Source organism: Diabrotica virgifera, chromosome 6, assembly GCF_917563875.1.
Source record: "Diabrotica virgifera virgifera chromosome 6, PGI_DIABVI_V3a".
In the NCBI taxonomy this organism is placed as follows: domain Eukaryota; kingdom Metazoa; phylum Arthropoda; class Insecta; order Coleoptera; family Chrysomelidae; genus Diabrotica; species Diabrotica virgifera.
In genome coordinates, this window is record NC_065448.1 from 114,305,727 (window position 1) to 114,332,552 (window position 26,826).

General features: G+C 32.4%; 1 protein-coding gene and 1 long non-coding RNA gene across 2 annotated transcripts in view; one reads left to right on the plus strand and one right to left on the minus strand.

The window, feature by feature from the left end:
• The window catches only part of LOC126886158 (uncharacterized), a 524,323-nt gene that overhangs the window by 189,653 nt on the left and 307,844 nt on the right, over positions 1 to 26,826 (minus strand). The gene's annotated exons all lie outside the window — the stretch shown is intronic.
• LOC126885974 (uncharacterized) lies at positions 20,522 to 21,008 on the plus strand. Its single transcript, XR_007698521.1, has 2 exons — positions 20,522 to 20,881; positions 20,945 to 21,008. It is a non-coding gene; the product is annotated as an uncharacterized LOC126885974 (long non-coding RNA).

The window sequence follows — 26,826 nt, forward strand, 5'->3', positions numbered from 1 at the left end:
ATAAAGAAGCACTCCACCTATCTAACGCACTTTACAGAATTGAAATCGGATTGTTTAAGCAGCCTCAGCAATGTTTTAAAGTTATAAACAATTTTTTGGCTTATAAACAAATTAGTCCTGTGGCCAGGAGGGGGTGCTGCGGGCTCCTTTATTTAGATGGACTTACCCAAGATCGTGGAACACGATTTTTTTGGGTAACAGTTGATCCGGATGCCGATAAAATTGTTATAAACAAAGAACTTGAGGAATTACATAACATCGATTTTTCGCAAAATAAAACATTTTTTTATATTTCTTGGATAAGTCTAAGCAAAAAATGTTCTTACAAGTTTTTTCGTAGGATGCATAGTTTTCGAAATAAACGAAGTGGAACTTTCAATAAATCGAAAAAGTGCAATTTTTGAACGCGAATAACTTTTGATTAAAAAATAAAATAGCAATTCTGCTGACAGCATGTGAAAGTTTAAATCAAATTATACCGGTTTTAATTATTTGCATTGCTAAAAATTAATTTTTTATTATTAAACAAAGCTATTTGTTTATAAGCCAAAAAATTGTTTATAAGTTTAAAACATTGCTGAGGCCCCTTAAATAATCCGATTTTAATTCTGTGAAGTGTATTGGATAGGTAAAGAACATCTTTATATGTAAAAAAATTAGACAACTTCTAAATGGTCTACTTTTTGTTCAGAAATATTTTAAAAAATTTGAACTTTTTTAAAAACATTTAAATTGGAAATTTATTATGCAAAATCTATTAGGTCGATTTTAATGAAATTTGGTACACGGTTTAAGTATGTTACAAAGAATTTCCTAAGTGAATTACTAAGGTTCTAAGTACCACCAAAGTGGTTAAAAACATTGAATAACAACAGGCATATTTTGCCCCCTTATTTTGTATTTATTGCTATATTGCAGAAAAGGTAATAAGTTAAGACATTTTTGACCAGTCGGATATCATACAAAATTCAATTATCCTTATTTTATTTCTGTACGACTTTGTTCCAAAACGAATCGTTTTAAAGTTATAAGCAAAGAAAGCAGAAAAAAATCGACGTTTTTCGAAATTTTTAAATATTTTATTTTTTTTATTAATGTTCCGGGCATATTTGAGAAAGAGCATAAGTCAATTATTATTAACGAAGTTATCACCTAACTTTATCTGCAAAAATCCGAATGCCACCTTTCACATCCAAAAATAGACGTTTTTTCACAGATCCTTACTGGTCAATAATAAAAGAGTTATCATAATTGAAATAACTGAAAATAATGTTGTATATCCATAATTTAAAAAAAATCAACTTTTTTTTAATTAGAAAGATGAAATGGCATATTAGAATATAGTTCTTAATTCTAAACAACTTTTCATTATAACAATTTTCAATATTTTGGATAATAAAGCTACTTTACTCTTGAGTAAAATTCATATTTTTTGACCTAATATCTCGTATACGGCTTAAAAAAATGAACTGTTGGTTCTATTTTTAATTTAGACCATGCACAACTTTTCACGTTGACGAATAGAACGTCTATAGTCGTCTAATTTCCATTTATGTAATATGACACAACGTCTATATACGTTGAACTTTTCCCTATTCTACTTTGCAAAATACATATAGTGTCACAACACTTGCTTATACATTTGACGCAGTGTCCGTCAACGTGTTAATTGGACACACTGTACAAAACAATTATTGTTATTGTTTAAACAAATAATAAACATGCTATATGCCATTAGAGTGAAAACTTAGTCTTTTGGTAGCAGTTGCCGCTAGGGCATCTATGCCATTTCGTTCGTTGCAATTCGGGACTGCACGCTGGGGTTTGTTTTGGTTGGATCGGGGAGAGCAGCATATGTGCCTCCTGATGAGAGACTAATAAGTTTCGAAACCGGTAGAGGTGCACTCTCTGATTGGACTGGAATATGGTTCGGCTGTATTTTCGTTTTGCAACGAAATTGAAAATGGTTATTCATTTTTTTATTTACATTTACTCTGTGTGGAGTATGAAGGGAACCAGTCTCGTTGGAACTTTACCGCGCTGAGCAGATGGGACGTGAATTGTAAATTGTAGAATTCCCTCATCTTCCTTAGTCTCAGCATCCGTATGGCTTGCAAATTGTAGAAGCCTCGGAGGTGTAACCAGAGAAGGTTCCCATTGTTTTCATTCTGGTGGGATATGCTATATGCCATTAGAGTGAAAACTTAGTCTTTTGCTAGCAGTTGCCGCTAGGGCATCTATGCCATTTCGTTCGTTGCAATTCGGGACTGCACGCTGGGGTTTGTTTTGGTTGGATCGGGGAGAGCAGCATATGTGCCTCCTGATGAGGGACTAATAAGTTTCGAAACCGGTAGAGGTGCTTGCAGCACTCTCTGATTGCACTGGAATATGGTTCGGCTGTATTTTCGTTTTGCAACGAAATTGAAAATGATTATTCATTTTTTTTTTTTTTTTTTTAAATAATAAACAATTAGCGGCAAAATCTGTGAGTAGAACTTTTTACTTTAACATGTATATAAACTAACAAAAAAAGTTTTAGAAAAAGATAATCTTGTTATATATATATATATATATATATATATATATATATATATATTTATATATATATATATATATATATATTTATATATATATATATATATATATATATTTATTCTATAACACTATAAAACAGTGTTGAAATTATCGGGAAATGCGGTCTGTGGCTTAGATTGAAACTACATTTAATTCTGTTGAATTCGATATTTCGATGAGTATTTATTAATTTTTCGTCTTCATCAGAAACAACTGGATTCGGATTTCGAATCCAGTTCTATATATATATATATATATATATATATATATATATATATATATATATATATATATAGACAGACTTTTATGGATATTGGGTTCTGTAGCAATTGAAAGGTGTACTCTTTTAAGTTTTTATTCCAAGCTTTCGGTTTTGATTAAAACCATCATCAGGGTGCCACAATATTATATAAATGTGAGACAATATGAAAAACATGTGTAAAATAATATATACTTACAACTTATTGAGGATATTTCAAAATGATGTCATTATAATGAGATGCAAAAATGTTCTTATAATTTTGAAGCCGATGTATCGATAAAAGAAGATTTAATATCCAAAAGTTATTTATTAATTTATACAGCACAATTTCGAGAAAAGACCAAATGACAATTAAACATGACATGACATTATTTTGAAATATCTAACAAACATTTTTTTATAAATGAACAGTTTTAGTAAATGACCAATAAGAGTTCACATAATGAGTCACATACGTCAAAGAGGCTCTTTTTGGAAATGGTTCATATAAATAAAAATCCAAATTCGATGAATCATCGTACTGATATAGGCCACCTAAATGAAATGTTTTCTTACTTACTCTTTTTAGATAATCGTGAGTTATCTCATAACTCCTCTTCTAGATACTCTGACCTGTCAATAACATTATAAATTAATTTTGTATACATATTTAAACAAAATTTTAATTTTTGATTAAATTTTACTCTTTTTTGAAATATAACCTTAATTTCAACAAACAAATTATATTCTGTATCTTTTGAAAGTCAAATTTAAATGCTAATAACTTTAATTTTCATCATTTAAAAATATTTTCAAACTTACCGTGAACTCTTATTGGTCATTTACTAAAACTGTTCATTTATAAAAAAATGTTTGTTAGATATTTCAAAATAATGTCATGTCATGTTTAATTGTCATTTGGTCTTTTCTCGAAATTGTGCTTTATAAATTAATAAATAACTTTTGGATATTAAATCTTCTTTTATCGATACATCGGCTTCAAAATTATAAGAACATTTTTGCATCTCATTATAATGACATCATTTTGAAATATCCTCAATAAGTTGTAAGTATATATTATTTTACACATGTTTTTCATATTGTCTCACATTTATATAATATTGTGGCACCCTGATGATGGTTTTAATCAAAACCGAAAGCTTGGAATAAAAACTTAAAAGAGTACACCTTTCAATTGCTGCAGAACCCAATATCCATAAAAGTCTGTCTATATACTGTCAGCAAAGACTCCTTGTCTTATATATATATATATATATATATATATATATATATATATATATATATATATATATATATATATATATATATATATATATATATATATATATATATACACCGGCAAAATTAGCCGAACACGTTAAAAATGGGACATGTTTGATGTCTCGTATTTCATAAACCAGTGGTCCGATTTGTGTGATTCTTTTAGTATGTTATAGCCTTATTATTTAAGAATATCGTTGTAATAATATTGTTGCTAGACAGGTAAATACCATTTTATACCGGGTGTACCAATCATACTGTGTTTTTTTCTTAAAGTTTGGAACACCCTGTGGAATATTCTAGCATATGTAAAATATTAGAATTAGTTCTCTGTTTAGTAATGTATATCTTAATATCTGTATTACTGCCATTGACTATAATTGGTCTAGCATTTCGAATAATTGTGAGTTGTCTAAGTCAACATTTTTTGAACTTTTAACCTTTCTTTTTGAAAACAATTATTTTGTATTTAACAGTGGATTTTACAAACAGACTTTTGGTACACCTATGGGTAGTACAATTTCCCCTATCTTAGCTGATTATGTTATGGATTACATTTTAAATTTTGTGTTACGTGTGTTACCCTTCAAATTATTTTTCATAAAAAGATATGTAGATGACATTCTACTTTGCTTGCCTACTAATGAACTTGATAATTTGTTATTCTATTTTAACAGCTTTAACCATCATATACAATTTACTCTTGAAAAAGAGGACATATTGAGTTCTGTAGCTTTTTTGGACACTAGAGTTATACGTAAAAATAACATTTTATTAGTGGATTGGTATCGTAAACCACTTAGTTCAGGCAGATATCTAAACTATGGTTCATACCATAAACACGTTATGAAAATAAATTTAATTAAATCCATGAAAAACCGCGTTTTAAAAATCAGCGATGTTTCTTTTCACTCAAAAAATTTAAAAATATTGTATCAACTTTTTTTGGAAAACGGTTATCCAGAGTCTTTGTTGAAGAAATTACTGTTTAATACAATTAACATTCAACCAACAAATGTTAATAACAATTTTGATGCAGACAACTCGCAAACCATCGCGACTCCCGTTACTAACGTAACTTATATGACCTTACCATATATTAGCGATATTGCACCGAAGTTTACTAGACTTTTTAAGCCTTTCGAAAACATTAAACTTGCATTTAAGACGACTCTCACAGTCAATAAGGTTTTTTCAAACGTCAAAGACAAGACTCCAATGCTTTCTAAAACTGGTACAGTCTACAGTCTTCCTTGTTTTGATTGTAATCAAATATATATTGGTCAAACATCAAGAAGATTAAAAGACAGAATAACTTCACATAAATCAGACTGCAGATTGTACCCTGACAGAAGTGCATTGGGTGAACATGTTTTCAATAATAATCATCGAATTGATTACAATAACGCTAAAATATTGGACCGTGAGTCACATACTTCAAAGCGGCTTTTTTTGGAAATGGTTCACATAAATAAAAATCCAAATTCGATGAATCATCGTACTGATATAGGCCACCTAAATGAAATGTTTTCTTATCTACTATCTTTAGATAATCGTGAGTTATCTCCTAACTCCTCTGCTAGATATTCTGACTTGTCAACAACATTATAAATTACTTTTGTATAAATTAATTTTTGTCAACAACTTTATAAATTACTTTTGTATAAATAATTTAAAACTTTTAATTAAACTTGATCAATAAATCTTACTAATTTTTTTTTTAATTTTACCTTAATTTATAATTTCAACAGTAATTTATAAAATTTAAAAAATACTTTCTTACTTATCATTGACCCTATTAGTCGTTTACTAAATTGATCATCTTTAAAATTTTTGTTAGATATTTCAAATAATTCCATGTCATGAATGTCCAAGTGTCATTTTATATTTCGTCGATTTTGAAGTTGAACTAAATTATAAAATTTTTATTTGAATAATTTTGTTATATCGAGTATAAATAAGTACAAGAGAATAAGTACAAATCTCATTTTAATGACCACCTATTTGAAATATCCTCAATAAGTTGTAAGTACATATAATTTTATATACATATTTTCATATTGTCTCACATATATAATATAATTGTAGCACCCTGACGATGTTCATAATCATGAACGAAAGCTCGGAATAAAGACTTAAAAGAGTACACTTATCAATTGCTGCATAACCCAATAACCAAAAACTGTACATTTACTGTCAGCAAAGACTCATTTTCTTCTTAATTTATATATATATATATATATATATATATATATATATATATATATATATATATATATATATTGTTAAGATATGTAAAATTTGAATTAATATGGTTTCGATCTTAATATTTTAGAAAAGTTAAAACATATAATAAAAATATACCAAAATTCATTTCGAAGAAATGAAAGTCAATTATCTTTGGATGGCCGTAGGTAAACAAAATTTAAATAGGGATTAAGTATTTTCTTTGTACAGTTAGTATGATAAGAAAGTGGTTATGTGTTTGGACAATGAGACCGGGTTTCCCAAATGGACTTTTGCGGCGAGGGAATAATTGTATTTAGAAATTTAAATGAATGTAATCTTTGTTTAGATATTAAGAAAGGAAAAAAAAAACCGATTGGCATGTAATTAGTTTTAGGAAATTTCTAATGGTAGGGAAAATTGGTGTTTGTTATCTGAAAGGTAGATGGGGATAAAATTGAGGAACTCGGATTGGTGAAGAAGGAAAAAGGAGGGGCTAGGTATGAAGAATGGGAGTTTAGCGAAATGTTAGAGGGTGGAAGAAGAGTCAGTTGTTAAGTGATCGTTAAGTCGACTAGTGGTGATCTCTAAGAGTCTCCTGAAGTAGTAAGGCAGATAAGTGAATAGTTGTGAGTTTGTTGAAATAAGTGTCCTGACGGAAGCTCATCACGTAAAGCATTGTAAGTTATATTGTTCTACTTATATTCCAAGAGTCACCGTTGCATGCCGGAACGAGAAATAGATTCAGTTTATCGAGAGGAGAAAAGGCTAGCATTGTTTTTTGAAAGATACGTGCATCTGTAGGGGGTCATTAATGACAATAGGCTTGCAATAATTTGTTGCGAGATTGCTGACTACATAGGGGGCTGCTAAGAGTAAATTGTAGGCGACCAGAGACAAGAATTTGGACAACTCATCATCCGAGAGACAGTTTTATTTTTTTTGTAGAATTATTCATAACGCAAATTTCAATAAGTACTTTAGATAGTGGTAGGGTTATTTCAATAATCAGAATAGGAGATATTATTTTTAGAGGATATTTTGAGGGTGAATTTATTTCAATAGATGCTTTTGTACCATATATGTGTTTTATTCCGTTAATCTTTGACCTTATTTATCATATGTAAAGCAAAGGAGATATTGAAGCACGAGAATATAAAACCCTGAGATTAGAGCATTAAATAGTGTGATTAAATCATAAGTGCATCATTAAAATTAAATTTAATTAATTAGTTAATTATCTAATCAAGTGCTTTGAGCACACCGATCTTTGAATATCACATTAACTGGCGCCCAACGTGGGGCTTAAAAATATCGCAGCTTTGCATTTGATGGTAGGGAAAGAGATAAGGAATAACTACAGGTGATCCAGAGATAATTTGACAATTTTTCCAGGTGTAAAAATAATTTTGATTTATGGCTTGATCGTAGGTATTGGATATTTACTGCCATTGAATTATTTGATTTTTTTTTACCAATCGTACATTTGATATTTATTTTGAAATTTACTGATTGCATATTTGATATTTGTGGCGAAAATTTATTAAATTTGGGGAGAAATATTTGTCGTGTTCTGCAACTTATAGAGTGTTGTAAAATTTCACATTTGGCGGGGACAAAGAAAACAGTAACGAAAAGAAACAACATGTCGACCACAAGGAGGCAAAGCAAAATGCAAGAAAACAGAGAAGAGGAAAAAATTGTTGAAGAAGGATTGGATAATGAAGGAGATACAACGATTATGGAGAGAAAAGAACAGGAATTAACAGGAATAGAGAAACTATTGCAACTGATGCAACTCCAGTCACAACAAATGGATAGAAATCAACAGGAAACAAAAAGGACAATGCAAGAAAATCAACAGGAATCAAAACGAGCCATGGAAGAAACACAAAGAGAAATATCACAGAGAATAGAACAGAAATTGGAAGAGAATGATGGCAAATTGAAAAAGCGTTTGGAAAAATATGAAAATGAAATGAAAGCCTGTTTAGAAAAAGTTAGAGAAGAAACAGAAAGGAAACTGGAGATGCAACGAGAAGAAATAGAAACTAAAATGAAGGATATTAAGAATGTGCAGAAGATGGAATTAGAACAGTTAGAAAGCAAATTTGAAAATGCAATACAAGAAGACAGGCGAGAAATAGAAGAAAAATTTAAGCAAAACGAAAAACAAATTGCGGAACTCAAGAATCAACAGAATTGTGGAGAAAGAAGGGAAATGATTATCCATGGTACAAGCGACGCGAAAATACAATTTGGCGGGGATATTAGAAAAACACACCCAGTACCATTTGTTAAAAATTTGAGAACCAAATTGCAACATATTAGATATTTTGACGACTGCAAAGAAACAATTAGAAACCATCTGAAAGAAGGAGCAGCGTTATGGTATGAAAGTAAAGAAGATGAGTTTGAAAATTGGACAGATTTCGAAAATAAATTTCTCAACTATTTCTGGGGGAAAGTTAAACAGAGGGAAATCAACCAAGAGCTACAGAATGGAAGATATCACGAGAAAATGGGAATATCGGAGGAAAGATATGCTTTGCAGATATATAACAATTCCAAATATCTAGACTACAAATACTCTACCGAACAACTGGTAGAAATGATAAGCAGACATTTCGAAGAAACGCTGGAGGACCACGTGATTTTGAGAAACTATCAAGATATTGATAGTTGGTGCCAATTCCTTCAAGTAAGGGAAGCAAAACGAAGAGAAATGCGAAACAGAAGACAACATGAACAATATAATGGACCGGCAAGAAGGTATCAATCAAATTATGACCAGAGAAACCGACATGCCCAATCAACAAACGAAGATAGGCCGAGAGAATACCAAAATTACAATAGACAACAAAATTATGATAACAGGAATCACGCAAAAAATAGAACATATGAAAATCACAACAGAAACAGAGATGCACAAAATCCTCCGACTAGGAATACGAACGAACAAAGGGACGGTAGAAACAATCAGAATTTCCAACGACAAAATAGAAGGGAGATGAATCATGTAACAATAGAAAACGAGGAAGAAGATATATGCAATGAATCCAGACAGGATTTTCAATAAAGCATCCACTGAACAAACATAAACAACTCTCCGGTATATTTTGTCATCCGAGAGAGTTTATACAGTTGGCGGGAAATGAAAGACAAAGTTCTAATTCCAATTTAATATTCTTAGATGCATTTATAAAACATAAAGCGATTAAAATTTTGATTGATTCTGGATCGGAGATATCGTTAATCAATAAGAAACTAGTAAAAGAATTAAATTTGGACAGATTTGTGTACAAAATTCCTAGGGTTGTTTTAGTGGGTGCAAACAACAAAAAATTGACGACAGTAAATGAAGGTTTGGGAGTGCGGATCAGAGTGGGAGACAAATACTATATTATGCAATGTGTGGTGATCGAAGATTTAAACCATGATATGATAGCGGGAATTGATGAATTGAGTGAAAAACACATCACCATAAATTTTTCGGAGAATAAACTGGAAATCAGAGCAGAACCAGACAACATAGAAGAAGAAACGGAAATAGAGAGGAAAATAATTGTTGAAAAGATAAATGAACAGGAAAAACATAAAGAAATCAATATGACTGTAGAGGAAAAACCGAAAGTACAAGAAAAAAATCAACCAGAAAAAAAAAGAAGGAAGAAAAAGAAGAAGAGTTCAAAAAGAAAGAAGGAAAACACGGTGGATACAAGAGAAAGACAGGAAATCGAAGATACGGAAGAATTGTCGGCAATCGACGATAAAACAGAAAGGAAGCAGGAAGAAAAGGAAGTTCTCATAAGAGAAATGAAAGCAGTAGAAACATGGTGCTCGGGATACCAAATGGAAATTGAAGATAAAAAAAAACAGAAGAAGAAATAAAGGATGAGGACAGAGAAGAAATGGCAATAATGGACGAGAATCCAGAATTTTATGAAGAAATATTATGGACAGTGAACACATGCGAACAAAATGAGGATGAAAGAAAATTAAAATGTGGAGAAAACATGGAAAAGGAAGTAGAGAAGATTCTAGAAAATTATGGAGATTTGATTAATGAAGAAAGCCGAGTGGCTAAAAATTATGAACATTCTTTTAAAGTTAAAAACTTAGAAAATTTTAAATCCAAGACATATCCAATCCCGTATAAATACAGGCAAAGCGTCGGACAGGAAATTGAAAAAATGATCGAAGACAAGGTGATAGAAAGATGTGACTCTCCATATATCAACCCGATAGTATGCGTTAAAAAATCGAGTGGTGATTTGCGATTATGTTTAGATGCAAGAAACATTAATTCACACACAATCGCGCAATACGAAGCGCCTTTGAACATCGAAGCCATATTTGGACGAATCACAGGGTCACACATTTTTTCCAAAATCGATTTGAAACATAGTTTTTGGTTAATACCTTTGGCAGAGAAATGTCGAAATTATACCGCTTTTTCGATCGACGGAGTGGTATACCGATTTAGGGTGGTACCATTTGGCCTACAGAGTGCATGCGCTGCTTTGGTTCGCGCATTGAACACAATCTTAAATAGGCATGAAGAATTTGTTGTACATTACATAGATGATTTATTAATTTTCTCACCGGATATAACAAGCCATCTACGACATATTCACACTGTGCTAGAAGAACTGGATCAAGCGGGATTGAAATTAAATATTCAAAAGTGTCAGTTTTTCCAAAAGGAAATACTGTATTTAGGATTCAAATTAGACACAAAAGGGATTAGTCTTGCAGAAGATAGAATCGAAATTATAAATAACTACGCTAGGCCAACCAATTTAAAAACATTGCGGGGATTTTTGGGAATGGTAAACTATTTCAAAAAACTAATACCAGACATCAGCACAAAAGAAATACCGTTGATAGCATTACTTAAGAAAAATGTTAGGTGGAAATGGGGAACGGAACAAGAAATGGCTTTCAAAAATTTAAAAGGAGCTTTCTCCACAGCTGTAAGAGTACACCACCCAAGATATGATCAACCTTTCATTCTCCGGACCGATGCTTCCATAACAAAATTCGCAGGGGTGTTATCACAGATCCAAGACGATGTAGAGGTGCCAATCTGTTTTGTCTCCCGTGTAACCAAAACATATGAGAGAAAGTACAGCGTTACTGAATTAGAGTTCGCCAGTGTGTTATTTTGTGTAAATAAATTACGGTTTTACCTACTAGGGGCAAAATTCACCGTTGAAACAGACCATGCAGCTTTGGTACATATAATGAAAAATAGGCTGGTAAATAATAGAATTCATAGGGGAATTCTTTTACTTCAAGAGTATGATTTTGAATTTAAATATATCAAAGGAACTGACAATATCTTGGCTGATGCGTTGACGAGAGATAAACAATTCCGCAAAGAGGACCACAAAACTCTCCACGTTGGCATGAACATAATGAGAGAAGAAGCAGGCTTATTTTCTTTGGCTCAGATCAGGGAAAATCAGGAACAACTGGATGAAAGAGAAAAGCAAAGGGCCGAACAAGAAGATAACTTATATTTTAAGAGGGTCGATGGTAAAGAACTATATGTAATCACGGAACAGATGGCAAAAGAAGTTTTAGCAAAATTACACTGTGACAACGGACACATTGGAAGCAGGAAGGTGTGGCTTATGTTCAGGGAGAACTACATTTGTCGACAAGACTATACAATAGCCAAAGAGATGACTCGAAATTGCGAGACATGCCAAAAGTGTAAAAGTAAGAATTTCAAAAACGAAAACATCACAAAAAACGTCATAGCTCGGAAGAAACTGGATATTGTCGCCATTGATATGTTGAGCGATTTAATAACAACAACACAGAGGAATAAACACATATTAGTTATGGTGGATGTTTTCTCAAAGTATTTAAAACTGTACCCATGTAGAACCACGAAAGGAGCTGAAATACTTCGGAAGATAGACGATTTTATCGAAACAGTGGGAAGACCAGACAATATTTTGTTGGACAATGCGATATACTTTAGGAATGACCGTTTTAAAGGGGAATTAAGAGAGAGAGGCATAAATACAAAATTTGTAAGCATCCGACATCCACAGAGCAACCCATCAGAGCGTTTTATACAAGAAGTCACAAAATTTCTAAGAATTGCTGCGGAAGAACATCATCGACATTGGGACAGAAAAGTGTTTGAAATAGAGACGTATTTGAACTGTGCACCAAATACGGTTACCAAGGAGACGCCTTTATATGTAATGAAAGGAACAATGCCTACGAGACCGTGGGAAGACACCGCCCCCAGACAATACGAAGAAGTGATCGAGGTGGTTCAACGAAGATTGAGACGAAGTGGAGAGAAATATCTCCAAAGGCAAGAGAGGACCCGAAGAAGAAGGCCGGTTACATTCCAGAAAGGGGATAAAGTTTTAGTGAGGGCACTGAGGGTGTCCAATTTACAAAATGGTATTTGTGCTAAATTGATGCCGGTATTTGAAGGTCCATATAGGGTCAATACGGAAAATGGGGTAAATAGTTATGAATTAGCGCATATAGAGACAGGCAAGATACGGGGTATTTTTAACATTCACGACATTTATAAGTATCATGAGTAGAGTTTGGTAACATAATGGAATAATTTGATCCTAAAAAAAAACTTGTGTCATTTAAATAAATAACAGAATTTTTTCGGCAAATCAAATGGCGGGGAGTTGTTAAGATATGTAAAATTTGAATTAATATGGTTTCGATCTTAATATTTTAGAAAAGTTAAAACATATAATAAAAATATACCAAAATTCATTTCGAAGAAATGAAAGTCAATTATCTTTGGATGGCCGTAGGTAAACAAAATTTAAATAGGGATTAAGTATTTTCTTTGTACAGTTAGTATGATAAGAAAGTGGTTATGTGTGTGGACAATGAGACCGGGTTTCCCAAATGGACTTTTGCGGCGAGGGAATAATTGTATTTAGAAATTTAAATGAATGTAATCTTTGTTTAGATATTAAGAAAGGAAAAAAAAACCGATTGGCATGTAATTAGTTTTAGGAAATTTCTAATGGTAGGGAAAATTGGTGTTTGTTATCTGAAAGGTAGATGGGGATAAAATTGAGGAACTCGGATTGGTGAAGAAGGAAAAAGGAGGGGCTAGGTATGAAGAATGGGAGTTTAGCGAAATGTTAGAGGGTGGAAGAAGAGTCAGTTGTTAAGTGATCGTTAAGTCGACTAGTGGTGATCTCTAAGAGTCTCCTGAAGTAGTAAGGCAGATAAGTGAATAGTTGTGAGTTTGTTGAAATAAGTGTCCTGACGGAAGCTCATCACGTAAAGCATTGTAAGTTATATTGTTCTACTTATATTCCAAGAGTCACCGTTGCATGCCGGAACGAGAAATAGATTCAGTTTATCGAGAGGAGAAAAGGCTAGCATTGTTTTTTGAAAGATACGTGCATCTGTAGGGGGTCATTAATGACAATATGCTTGCAATAATTTGTTGCGAGATTGCTGACTACATAGGGGGCTGCTAAGAGTAAATTGTAGGCGACCAGAGACAAGAATTTGGACAACTCATCATCCGAGAGACAGTTTTATTTTTTTTGTAGAATTATTCATAACGCAAATTTCAATAAGTACTTTAGATAGTGGTAGGGTTATTTCAATAATCAGAATAGGAGATATTATTTTTAGAGGATATTTTGAGGGTGAATTTATTTCAATAGATGCTTTTGTACCATATATGTGTTTTATTCCGTTAATCTTTGACCTTATTTATCATATGTAAAGCAAAGGAGATATTGAAGCACGAGAATATAAAACCCTGAGATTAGAGCATTAAATAGTGTGATTAAATCATAAGTGCATCATTAAAATTAAATTTAATTAATTAGTTAATTATCTAATCAAGTGCTTTGAGCACACCGATCTTTGAATATCACATTAATATATATATATATATATATCATAAAGGAGTACGACCGTCAACTCCAATATAAAAAAGGAGCACTCGTAAGTGTAGGGTTTTATCGGTCAAGTGGGTGAAAAAAGAGACAAAGAATTCGGCTACTTCATCTATTTATTGAAGACGTTTCGTCTACTGCTCAGTAGACATCATCAGTTCATCTACAAAAAGAGTGTTATAAGAAACAACATCCAAAGGAGAGGTAAAAAAGCACTAGCGTTACCTTAAAAAGACATGTAGCAATAGATAAGTTGTACATAGTAAAAAATCTTATCCATGAACCAATGCAATGTAAAAGTATATAACATTTAAATGTATAGTTAATATTTAAAAACTTTAATACAGCTAAAGACAAGACCATGTGGTAACACTCACATATAAAAAACAAGTGAAAAATCCGGCTTGCTTTTTTTAATGTCAAGGATGAACCAAGAAAAAACCAGATTCACACTTCCAGAATTAGTAGTATTTAAGCATACTTCATTTTAACTTTAGGTAACATCATTACAGGATTTGAATGCTAATGTGCAAAACTGAAAATTTAAAGTTTAATAGTTACCAGCAGGTCGATCTGAGCCCAACAGGCACACAAAAGCAAATGGAGTTTGAAAAATATCAGGTCTAAACTGACATCTCGCCAAGAGGCAGGCAACCTTGAAAATTTTTACAAGGAGTGACTGACAACTGCAGTGCAGCGCGGTAAAATTCAAATTGATGTAATAAAACAGTTGTAAAAGTGTTTAAAAAGTGAAAATAATATCAAGAAGTAATCAAGGGATGTACCCTATACCTCGTGGACAAGAATCACAGTATATTTTAAACACGTGAGGGCAAATCACACAATTATATGGAAAAGTGCCTACGTTAGTACTGGTTATCCAGTAACCAACAATTATATAAAATAGTAAAATATTATAACTTCCATATATCGCAGCTCAATGTGCAAAAAAATGCAAAAATATAAGAAAATTCATAAATCAGTTCAACAAATTGTAATTTATAATTCATATCAGTAATGCAAAATTTCATCCTATGGAAATTTTTATTTTTTGAAAATGTTAAATCTATTAAGTAAACTGTTATTATTAAAAAATTGGGAAAAGCTTGAAAAAACCAGAAAAAACTTTTTTACAATATAATAATTTGAGTGTAATAATACCAACTAATTCTGCAAAATCAATGCATGGTATATTTGACTCAAGTTACTGATGTCAGTTCTCTTGTTAAGTACATTAGAAGTCTTCAATATGAAACACATCTCTAAGAACTGTCTTTTCGAGAGGTTGCGTTCATTACAAAGGATCTTGGTTTCATCAAAGTCCACCTTATGTTTTGTATCTATTGCATGTTGGGCTAAGGCACATGTTGGTTTTTTCAAAGTGATATCACTACGGTGTGAAATTAAACGTGATTTTAAAGCTCGCTTTGTCTGCCCTACATAACATGCGTCACATTCAGCACAAGGTATGTGGTAGACCACATTAACTTGTTCCATAGGGGACAAGGGTGTTTTAGTCTTAGAGAACAAATTTCTGACTGATCTTGCATTCTTAACTGCAATCTTAACAGGAATATTATTATTTTTATATAGTTTAATAAGTTTATCAGTAACCTGAGGAAAATAAGCAAGTGAAGAAAACTGGGAAACAGGAGTCCCAAGATTAGTAGTAGGCAGAATTGTGATGTTAACAGTATTATTCGATATTGATCTAAGTTGGTCACCATTGGGTATGTCGTTCAGAGAAGAACCGTAACTTTGGGAAAAAAGAAATTTGTTGATAAGAGAGGAAGGGTAGGAGTTATCTACCAAAATACTTCTGAGTAACAGAAGATATTCCCTTCGATTAACAGGATGTGTCAACCTATGTAGCCTACAGCTTAAAGCTTTAATAAGGTTTATTTTATATTTAAAAGGATGACAAGAATGGTAGTTGAGAAACCTATTGGAGGCCATTGGTTTCCTATACCCACTTGTAATAAGTGTGTTATCTCCACTTCTAGTGACACGCATGTCTAAGAAGGGGATAATATGGTTAATGGGGTCCTCGAGTTCACATGTGAACTGCAAATGAGGATCAAACCCATTGAAGATGGACAAGGTGGCCTGAGTCTTGTCTGGTGGTAAGGCTAGTAATAGGTCGTCCACATACCGTTTAATAAAAGGAACTTGAAAATCTAAACAACCCAGACGGTCAGAAACTAAATCATCCAAAACATAATTCACTAGGATGGGTGAAATCGATTACTTAATTTCCATATATCGAAGGTTCATTCAGATATTAAATTCATTTTTGGTCAGATAAATAATGTCACTGATTTCTTAGATCACACTTTACCTGCATCTTTGTTAGATAGGTTTGAGACCTCTTTGCACAGAAGATTTAATTTCATTTATAATAAAACTATTTTACATCTTCAGAGGAAGCTTGATAACCTTGGTACTCCAGAATTCCATAAAATTCCATTTAATCCTAATTGGATTAAGAATCTTTCTAATGTGGATGTTCCTCAAGATATTCTAAAGTTATTATCTTTGGGCCCCAAATTTGGTTTAGAACCTACCTTCAAAGATTATTCAATCAGTAGGATCCTTGCAGATGTGGAAAATATATTGTCTCATGCAGACAATGCTGATCTTCTCTCCCTAAGGTCATCTTCTAACAACATTCTGTTGAATTATACTAACCGCCCTAGGCAATCCATATCGGAAATTGATAAGATTTATAGGGAAACGGTATCGTTTTTAAAAACCCACCCTAATCTTCTCGTTCTCACCAGTGACAAAGGTAATGCCACTGTTCTTATGGATAAAGATCAATATATCAGCCTCAGTCAATCATTGTTAGATGACGTTAGGTACTACCAACCTCTTCTAACCCCTGTTCAAAATTTTCTAACAAAATTAATAAATTCATTACTCACTTAAAAAATATTAAGATCATAGACCAAACTTTAGCTAAGTCATTACATAATTATGATGGTTATGTTCCAAGATTTTATTGTCTGCCCAAAATTCACAAGCCCACATTGAGCATGAGGCCTATTGTTTCCTCAATTAATTCACCTAACATACATATTGCAAAATTTTTGACTGATATCTTGTCAAAATCTTATAACTACAATAATGATTACAACATTGTTGACTCTTTTCAATTTAGTGAATTTATTAGTGACTTTAAGCTACCACATGGTTATATTTTGGTGAGTTTTGATGTAGTTTCACTTTTTACTAACCTTCCCTTGGCTAGTGTCCTTACTTCACTAAGAAATCATTGGAATATTATCCAACCTAATTCTCCAGTTTCCTGGGAAGTGTTTGCAGAATTGCTCCAATTAGTGTTTGACACTAATTTTCTGGTCTTCAACGATAAGTTTTATTTACAAATTTTTGGGACACCAATGGGTTCCTCGATTTCACCCATCCTAGTGAATTATGTTTTGGATGATTTAGTTTCTGACCGTCTGGGTTGTTTAGATTTTCAAGTTCCTTTTATTAAACGGTATGTGAACGACCTATTACTAGCCTTACCACCAGACAAGACTCAGGCCACCTTGTCCATCTTCAATGGGTTTGATCCTCATTTGCAGTTCACATGTGAACTCGAGGACCCCATTAACCACAGTATCCCCTTCTTAGACATGCGTGTCACTAGAAGTGGAGATAACACACTTATTACAAGTTGGTATAGGAAACCAATGGCCTCCAATAGGTTTCTCAACTACCATTCTTGTCATCCTTTTAAATATAAAATAAACCTTATTAAAGCTTTAAGCTGTAGGCTACATAGGTTGACACATCCTGTTAATCGAATGGAATCTCTTCTGTTACTCAGAAGTATTTTGGTAGATAACTCCTACCCTTCCTCTCTTATCAACAAACTTCTTTTTTCCCAAAGTTACGGTTCTTCTCTGAACGACATACCCAATGGTGACCAACATAGATCAATATCGAATAATACTGTTAACATCACAATTCTGCCTACTACTAATCTTGGGACTCCTGTTTCCCAGTTTTCTTCACTTCCTTATTTTCGTCAGGTTACTGATAAACTTATTAAACTATATAAAAATAATAATATTCCTGTTAAGATTGCAATTAAGAATGCAAGATCAGTCAGAAATTTGTTCTCTAAGACTAAAACACCCTTGTCCCCTATGGAACAAGTTAATGTGGTCTACCACATACCTTGTGCTGAATGTGACGCATGTTATGTAGGGCAGACAAAGCGAGCTTTAAAATCACGTTTAATTTCACACCGTAGTGATATCACTTTGAAAAAACCAACATGTGCCTTAGCCCAACATGCAATAGATACAAAACATAAGGTGGACTTTGATGAAACCAAGATCCTTTGTAATGAACGCAACCTCTCGAAAAGACAGTTCTTAGAGATGTGTTTCATATTGAAGACTTCTAATGTACTTAACAAGAGAACTGACATCAGTAACTTGAGTCAAATATACCATGCATTGATTTTGCAGAATTAGTTGGTATTATTACACTCAAATTATTATATTGTAAAAAAGTTTTTTGTGGTTTTTTCAAGATTTTCCCACTTTTTTAATAATAATAGTTTACTTAATAGATTTAACATTTTAAAAAAATAAAAATTTCCATAGGATAAAATTTTGCATTACTGATATGAATTATAAATTACAATTTGTTGAACTGATTTATGAATTTTCTTATATTTTTGCATTTTTTCATCTGCACATTGAGCTGCGATATATGGAAGTTATAATATTTTACTATTTTATATAATTGTTGGTTACTGGATAACCAGTACTAACGTAGGCACTTTTCCATATAATTGTGTGATTTGCCCTCACGTGTTTAAAATATACTGTGATTCTTGTCCACGAGGTATGGGGTACATCCCTTGATTACTTCTTGATATTATTTTCACTTTTTAAACACTTTTACAACTGTTTTATTACATCAATTTGAATTTTACCGCGCTGCACTGCAGTTGTCAGTCACTCTTTGTAAAAATTTTCAAGGTTGCCTGCCTCTTGGCGAGATGTCAGTTTAGACCTGATATTTTTCAAACTCCATTTGCTTTTGTGTGCCTGTTGGGCTCAGATCGACCTGCTGGTAACTATTAAACTTTAAATTTTCAGTTTTGCACATTAGCATTCAAATCCTGTAATGATGTTACCTAAAGTTAAAATGAAGTATGCTTAAATACTACTAATTCTGGAAGTGTGAATCTGTTTTTTTCTTGGTTCATCCTTGACATTAAAAAAAGCAAGCCGGCTTTTTCACTTGTTTTTTATATGTGACTATTACCACATGGTCTTGTCTTTAGCTGTATTAAAGTTTTTAAATATTAACTATACATTTAAATGTTATATACTTTTACATTGCATTGGTTCATTGATAAGATTTTTTACTATGTACAACTTATCTATTGCTACATGTCTTTTTAAGGTAACGCTAGTGCTTTTTCACCTCTCCTTTGGATGTTGTTTCTTATAACACTCTTTTTGTAGATGAACTGATGATGTCTACTGAGCAGTAGACGAAACGTCTTCAATAAATAGATGAAGTAGCCGAATTCTTTGTCTCTTTTTTCACCCACTTGACCGATAAAACCCTACACTTACCAGTGCTCCTTTTATATATATATATATATATATATATATATATATATATATATATATATATATATATATATATATATATGAGTTAGTTAGAAGCAACCTACCTTGCTCGTTTCGGTACGAAACCGATCTGTGCCTCTACTTTGAGGCCACGAGATGTCACCTGGTATTTATTGAAAAATACCTACGGCGTCAAACAAGCAGGAAATAATCGCAACTTTCTACTTTTTAAAAAGTATGAAAATAATATGTAAAATATTATACGGGAAATAAATATTCTACCTTCGTCTGTGCTGCCATCTTGGGAACGTTTTCGCTGTCTACAGCTCATCAGCCAAGCTCTCAGAACAGACGAAGATGTAGAATATTTCCTCCGTATACCCGAGGCCGTAAGACAGCCATGCAGTCCTTATGGGACAAGCGCAATCTGAGTTAGTTAGAAGCAACCTACCTTGCTCGTTTCGGTACGAAACCGATCTGTGCCTCTACTTTGAGGCCACGAGATGTCACCTGGTATTTATTGAAAAATACCTACGGCGTCAAACAAGCAGGAAATAATCGCAACTTTCTACTTTTTAAAAAGTATGAAAATAATATGTAAAATATTATACGGGAAATAAATATTCTACCTTCGTCTGTGCTGCCATCTTGGGAACGTTTTCAAATAATTCTGCCACATTATTCTACCCTTCGAACAAAAAATTTCTCTAACACCCCTGTATAAGTTAAGTCAATATTCTACCTCTTACTCAAGGGCTTGAGCCATAAATCTTACAAACATGCGTGTCGTCGGCCAGTGGGTGGATTTGGCATAGGGAAAAATAACATCTCATTTGCCGCTAATTCGTCTAACGGTGATCAACTACAAATGAAGGCTTCAGTGAGATTCAAATCACCGAATTAAATAACTAGCCAATGAACATTAATACATGGTGTATTTTTCCGCAGTGTATCGTTAAGTTGTTGTTATAGAATGAGTAGTATCTGTAGAATTTTTGTTTTAACATCTTAAACATACTACAAATTGCTTTGTAAGTATTATATCACTTTTGTTAAGGTTATTTATACTTATAGACTTCATCCTTTATTTGTAGTGAACTGATGAAGCTTTCGAAATTGTAAAGCGAAACGTTTTCAATATATCAATGAAGTAGTTGACTTATTTATTTAATTGCCAACTAAATTGACCGATTCAACCTCTGAATTCACTAGCTGAATACCTTTAAATTTAAATTAACGGTCGCATACCTTGCAATATATATATATATATATATATATATATATATATATAAATATATATATTATTGTGTTTTCAATTTATCAATCAAAGGCAAAATGAAAATTAAATTAAATTTTTTTTTAAATAACGCGGGCACATAAATTTAATACACTCTGTATATTGATCTGTAAATATTTATTAGAATTTAGTTTGGATGTAAGTGGATTTCTTTTTTAATGAGCTTTCCGATAAACCATTAAAGACTTTTGTGAATAATTAAAGTGAAAAGGACGATGTATTTAGGTTTAAAATGGAAAAAGATTGTTTATTACGGGAACTATAGATTCCACAGGTAGAGGTAATTATCATTTTCTAGAAAAATGGTTTAAAAGAAAGTTTGGAATTTTAATATCTTTGTTTCACCCCAAGTAAAATGTTGTAGAATTCACCGAAAGTAATTAGGATGATCGGAATAATTTACAAATAATGACTGTTTGTCGAATGGAAAAGAGAAATGATTCTGATTCTTGGCAATTTGGAAGGGGAAAAGTGGTTTGAATGATTGAGGGAGTTTGAAAAAGAAGGCATTATGTTTTTGGCATCGCTGAGGAGCAGTCGACGTTTTCGTGGATAAGTAGTTAGCAAGTACCAGTGTTTGTTTGATAGTGGAGAATAGTGTTGAAAAGTGGAACGAGAGACAGATCAAATTGAGACGAAATACCTCTTTGATTCTGTATTATTATGAGAAGGAAAGCAGAGAATTTTTGGAGTTTTGTTTGAATCGAGAACTGGTCAAAAGATACCTGGCTTGTTGGAGAATTGGTGCTGGTATGCTGATAGTTTTGAAGCTGGAGAACGGAGAGGGCTTTGATGAGTAGCCTTTAACATAGTCAACGAGGGAGAGCTGTTTTGGGTCACGAGAAGACATCAGAGTGAGTGAAGCAAAAGGTCAGTCAACTTAAGTGAAAGATATTTTTATGTTCGGAAACTAAAATTTTGAGTAAAAAGCGTAGGAATTAAAATTCCAATATTTCAGAAAGTAAATAGGGAATATAGCTAATCTTGCGAATACATAATTTGGTTTTGTTTATTTTGTTGTACCAAAGTCATCGGGAACAAACCGATAAATTGTTTTTTTTTAACTAGAATAAATATAAATGGTAGAAATTTCATTCGGACATCTGTGTCCACAGGTTTTAGATTTGATAGATTTTTTAGAGTATCGATTTTGATAAATAAAAGACAATTCTGTATGTTTATTTCATATTTTGCTTTATTTCTTTTCCCTATTTTATCCCGATTAGGATCAACTAAGAGCTACTGAACCCACGAGAGAAGATAAGTATAACGTAAGATAATTTAGACATTTACTTGATATTATAAAAAGGCACCCTGAGATTTTTTATTCATTTTTTATGTATGATTTGCGACAATTAAATAATTAATCAAATAAATAATAATTAATATAAAATTAATAAGAAGCAGATCATAACAACATGGCGAGCCAACGTAGGACATTAAAGTATCTCTGGTTGTGAATTTGAAGGGAATAGGAAACGGAAAAACAGGTGAAGGAAAATTTATTTGCCCTTCGGAAAAAGTTGATATGTTTAAAATTTTTGAAATATTTGTTTGACTTAATTTTTTTATCTAGGTACAGTTTTTACATATTTATTTTATTTTTGATTGATTTGAATTTTGAAATATTTAAAAATTTGTGGGATAAATTGATTATATTTGGGGAGAGAAAAATTTTCGTCTCGAAAGCATACAAGTTAATTTCGGATTTCTTATTAGGCGGGGATAAATTTTAAATACATGTCGATAACAACCAGAAGCAAAAGCAAAGAAAACAAAAAACAAGAAGAACATTTGGAACAAGAAGAACATATAGAACAAGAAGACATTTTTGAAACAACAATCATGGCATCAGAACAACAGGAATTATCAGGAATAGATAAAGTAATACAACTGATGCAACTCCGGTTACAAAAATGGGATGAAATATTAAATAAAAGGGATAAAAATCAGGAAGAAACATCAAAGAAGATGGATAAAATGGATAAAATGCAAGAAAATCAGGAAGAAACAAAACGAGCGATGAAGGAAACACAACAAAAAATGGATAACAATCAACAGGAAACAAAACAAGCAAAAGAAAAAGAACAGGACATTCTGGAAATGGACAAGGAACATGAGAAACGGAAAAAGGATAATTTTGACAAAAAACAAACGGTGGAAATGAATTTGGCAATGAAGCAAGGACAGAGAAGAAAGAGGAGAAAGCAACAGAAGATAAATAAAAACAATGAAGCCTGGGATTCCTCGAAAAAAGAGATGAGCCCAGAAGAAGAAAAAGAAGAAAAAAGAGTGACAAAAGAAATTGACGATTGGAATTCCTCGAAAGAAGAGATGAGTCCAGAAGAAGAAAAAGAAGAAAGAAGATTGATAAAAGAAAATGAAGATTGGGATTCCTCGAAAAAAGAGATGAGCCCAGAAGAAGAAAAAGAAGAAAGAAGATGGATAAAAGAAAATGAAGATTGGGATTCCTCGAAAAAAGAGATGAGCCCAGAAGAAGCCTTTTGGATAGGGGAAAAGCATTGAATTCGCGACCGTCATCACCACCATCATTGCGACCGTCATCGCTTATGCTATAATATTATGTGTATGTGTATATAGATTGTGTAGAGATATTTAAATTTAAAATAAATGTAAAACCTATTTTAGGATGGGGAAAAAGGATTGATTTCGCGACCATCATCGCGACCGTCATCGCTTCGGCAAACTAAATTGTGTACATAGGTGTACTTCGTCTAATTTACTTACCGTTGCACGTCATCCACGTCATAGCCTATGACGTCACATGATACCAACACGAAATATTTAGGCGGTAGGTGTGTTCTTTTTTATGTATGTTCTTTTTATATGAAATAATAACGTTAACCCCGTTAACGTTGTAGTTCCTTTCTAAAGTACATAATCAATAGACTATATTATATGTATTTCTGAGTACTTTGAAAAGTGTTTAGTAAGTGTATGTTATAAAATGCATCGTTTTCACGTTATTTAAACATAAAGCCCGAGAAGATGTGGCATCCACCCCAAGGGTAAAAGTGCAAGTTGGCAGCGTGTCACTTTTGTCCCTTGAGGCATCCTCTAACAATTTTCATGACAATTGATGGAGATTTGACAATTGATGGAGTTGATCAGAGTGAACTAGCTCATATCCACATTCAGTGACTGCACTAATGGTACTCACAGTTGGTACAGGGTTCCAGAATTCTGAAATGGGTTTTACGAGTGAATGGAAGATTCATTCAGTCAGAAGTCAATTGGTTGCAGTACGACCGAACAGATGGCTTTCGAAAAAAAAACGTGATATTTATGTTCAATGATAACAGAGATGAAAAAAGGAAGATAAAAGAGTACGTTCTTCGAAATATTTTAAGTGGCAGAAATAGAGAATTGTGACTTGTATACAGTATTATTAAATTTGATACAGTAATTAGTGCATCGGATATAGTTACTAAATAACAAGTTATAATATTTTAATTATTATATTAATTTAATATTCTTATCTCTATCTAATTAGCCTTCTTCGGTAAATCTTTGGACATGAGCCTTTCCAATCCTTTTCCATTCTTTTCTGTCTGTCGCTACAGTTATCCACCTAGAGCTCACGTGCTTCTTGATATCATCTGCCCTTCTCATTTGGGGCCTTCCTCTGCTTGGTTTATATTCCCACGGTCTCCAATTTATATATACCTTTGATAATTTGAATATGCTTACTTATGGTTTTATTTTATTATGAATCTTACTCCAAAATTACTATTCTTTTCATTTCCTTTATACTACAGTAGATTCCCGGAATTTAGCTTTATTCGGTTTTCTTCTTTTCGCCGAGTTTCTGATAGTCCTATGATATTCCCATTTTATGTTTGTTAGTTCTTCCTCCAGTTCATGTACTTTTTCATCCGTGGACATTGATTTAGTATTTTATGTCCCTATTGACAAATTGATACATCTTTTGGGTTTCTGTTGTACTCGTCTTAGTGTGTTTTTGTTTTTATCTATCAAGAGCGAATTATTGCCTCCCCCCAGATGCCGTGAGGCAGACCTTTGAGGTGTGGGATTCAGAAATTGTCTTACCCACCTGTGGACCATTTCCTTTTGTTTTATTATTCGCCATGATAAAAAGAGGGAAGTATTGGCAGTTAAAACACCACGCTTGCCATGCTGGTTGGTGAGTTACTATTCAGCCGCCCATTCTGGGTCAGATGCTGTTTGTAGCCGTTCATTCTGCCGCAGACGCTACTGGTTTGTGATCTTATACTAACGGCCGATTTCATAATGAAGTTAAAGGAGGCTTTAAATTTAAAGTTGCCTTTAACTTGAGATTTTCATTTCATAATCAAGTTAAAGGGCCCTTTTTATCAAAAGCCCTCTTTAACTTTAAAGTGCAGATTTCGGACCTTTAAGTTGCTAAAGTCTCCTTTAAAGGGTACATAACCTATTTTGTTGAGTTGAAAACACAGTTGTTTTTGTATTTAACTTTTAAGGTTAACATAACAGTCAATAATAATTATTATATTATTACTAGGATTAATTAATTATACTTTAAAAGCACAATTATGTATAATTTTGAAACGTCTAGTTCAAGAAATTTATTGTATTTAGAAGACCAAAAATTCACCAGAACAGATTAGGAACAAACTGTTTTGAACAATAATAATATGATGATCTGGATTTTTATCAAAGATTTAGGTTGAAAACAAACAGTTTTGTGTGCCTTCTTAAATAGAAAACCAAATAACTTTGCCTACTATTAGGTAAGTGACTAAAAATTTGTTGATATTAAGTAAAAACAATCCTGTTTATTTATTTTAGAGGTGGATGCATTACTCCCATGCAACAAATTGTGTTGGATTTTATGCATCAGGAAGTATGCAATTAAATCTAGCTGATTTTACGGCAGTGTCCAGAGGTTCAGCAAGTAGACTATAAAAATAGTATCCTTTACAATTGCAAGAATCATCAAGAATGGAAAGCTGTCAAAGATTTTTACAAGATTGCTGTATTCCCTAGAATAATGAGTGCAATAGGTTATACTCCAGGCAACCAACTGACGTCATATAACGTCGAGGAAACGTCAGTTTTGGTTGAATATATACACGTATTTGAAAATTACGTCATATATACGTCTTTTGTAGGTGACTTTAAATACGTAAGATTAATGACGTTAAAGTAACGTTTAAAAAACGTTTTCTTTTCAGACAGTTTAAGTCTGACGTCACAAAATTGGGAGGAGTTTGTTTGTATTACTCCAAACAATTTCGTTAAATAATTTTCATAAGAAATTTCTCATTTATTGTTTACGTGGTTTGTGTCTTGTGTGATAAAATAAGACTTTTCGTTTAGATATTTAGTTGAAGAAACGTGTTAATTAAGAGATTTGTATTGGTTTTTGCTCAGTGAGTTAGTTTAATGCAGTATTCTTCTTGACAACTGTTTGAGGTTATGTTTATTTTCTGTTAATGAACTAATTATGTGTTATCGACTTTTATCGAGTAATTTGTTAATAAATTATTTATTAGTTTGTATGTTTTTTCAGTTTTGACACAGTAAGTAGGTATACTTATATAAATAGTGAAAATTCTATAATGCGAGGGCTGGTACAATCATGCAGAATCAATGTTAGATTACTTCTAATGCACAAGCGATCTTAAACAAATAGTAGTATATCTTCATCGACACATG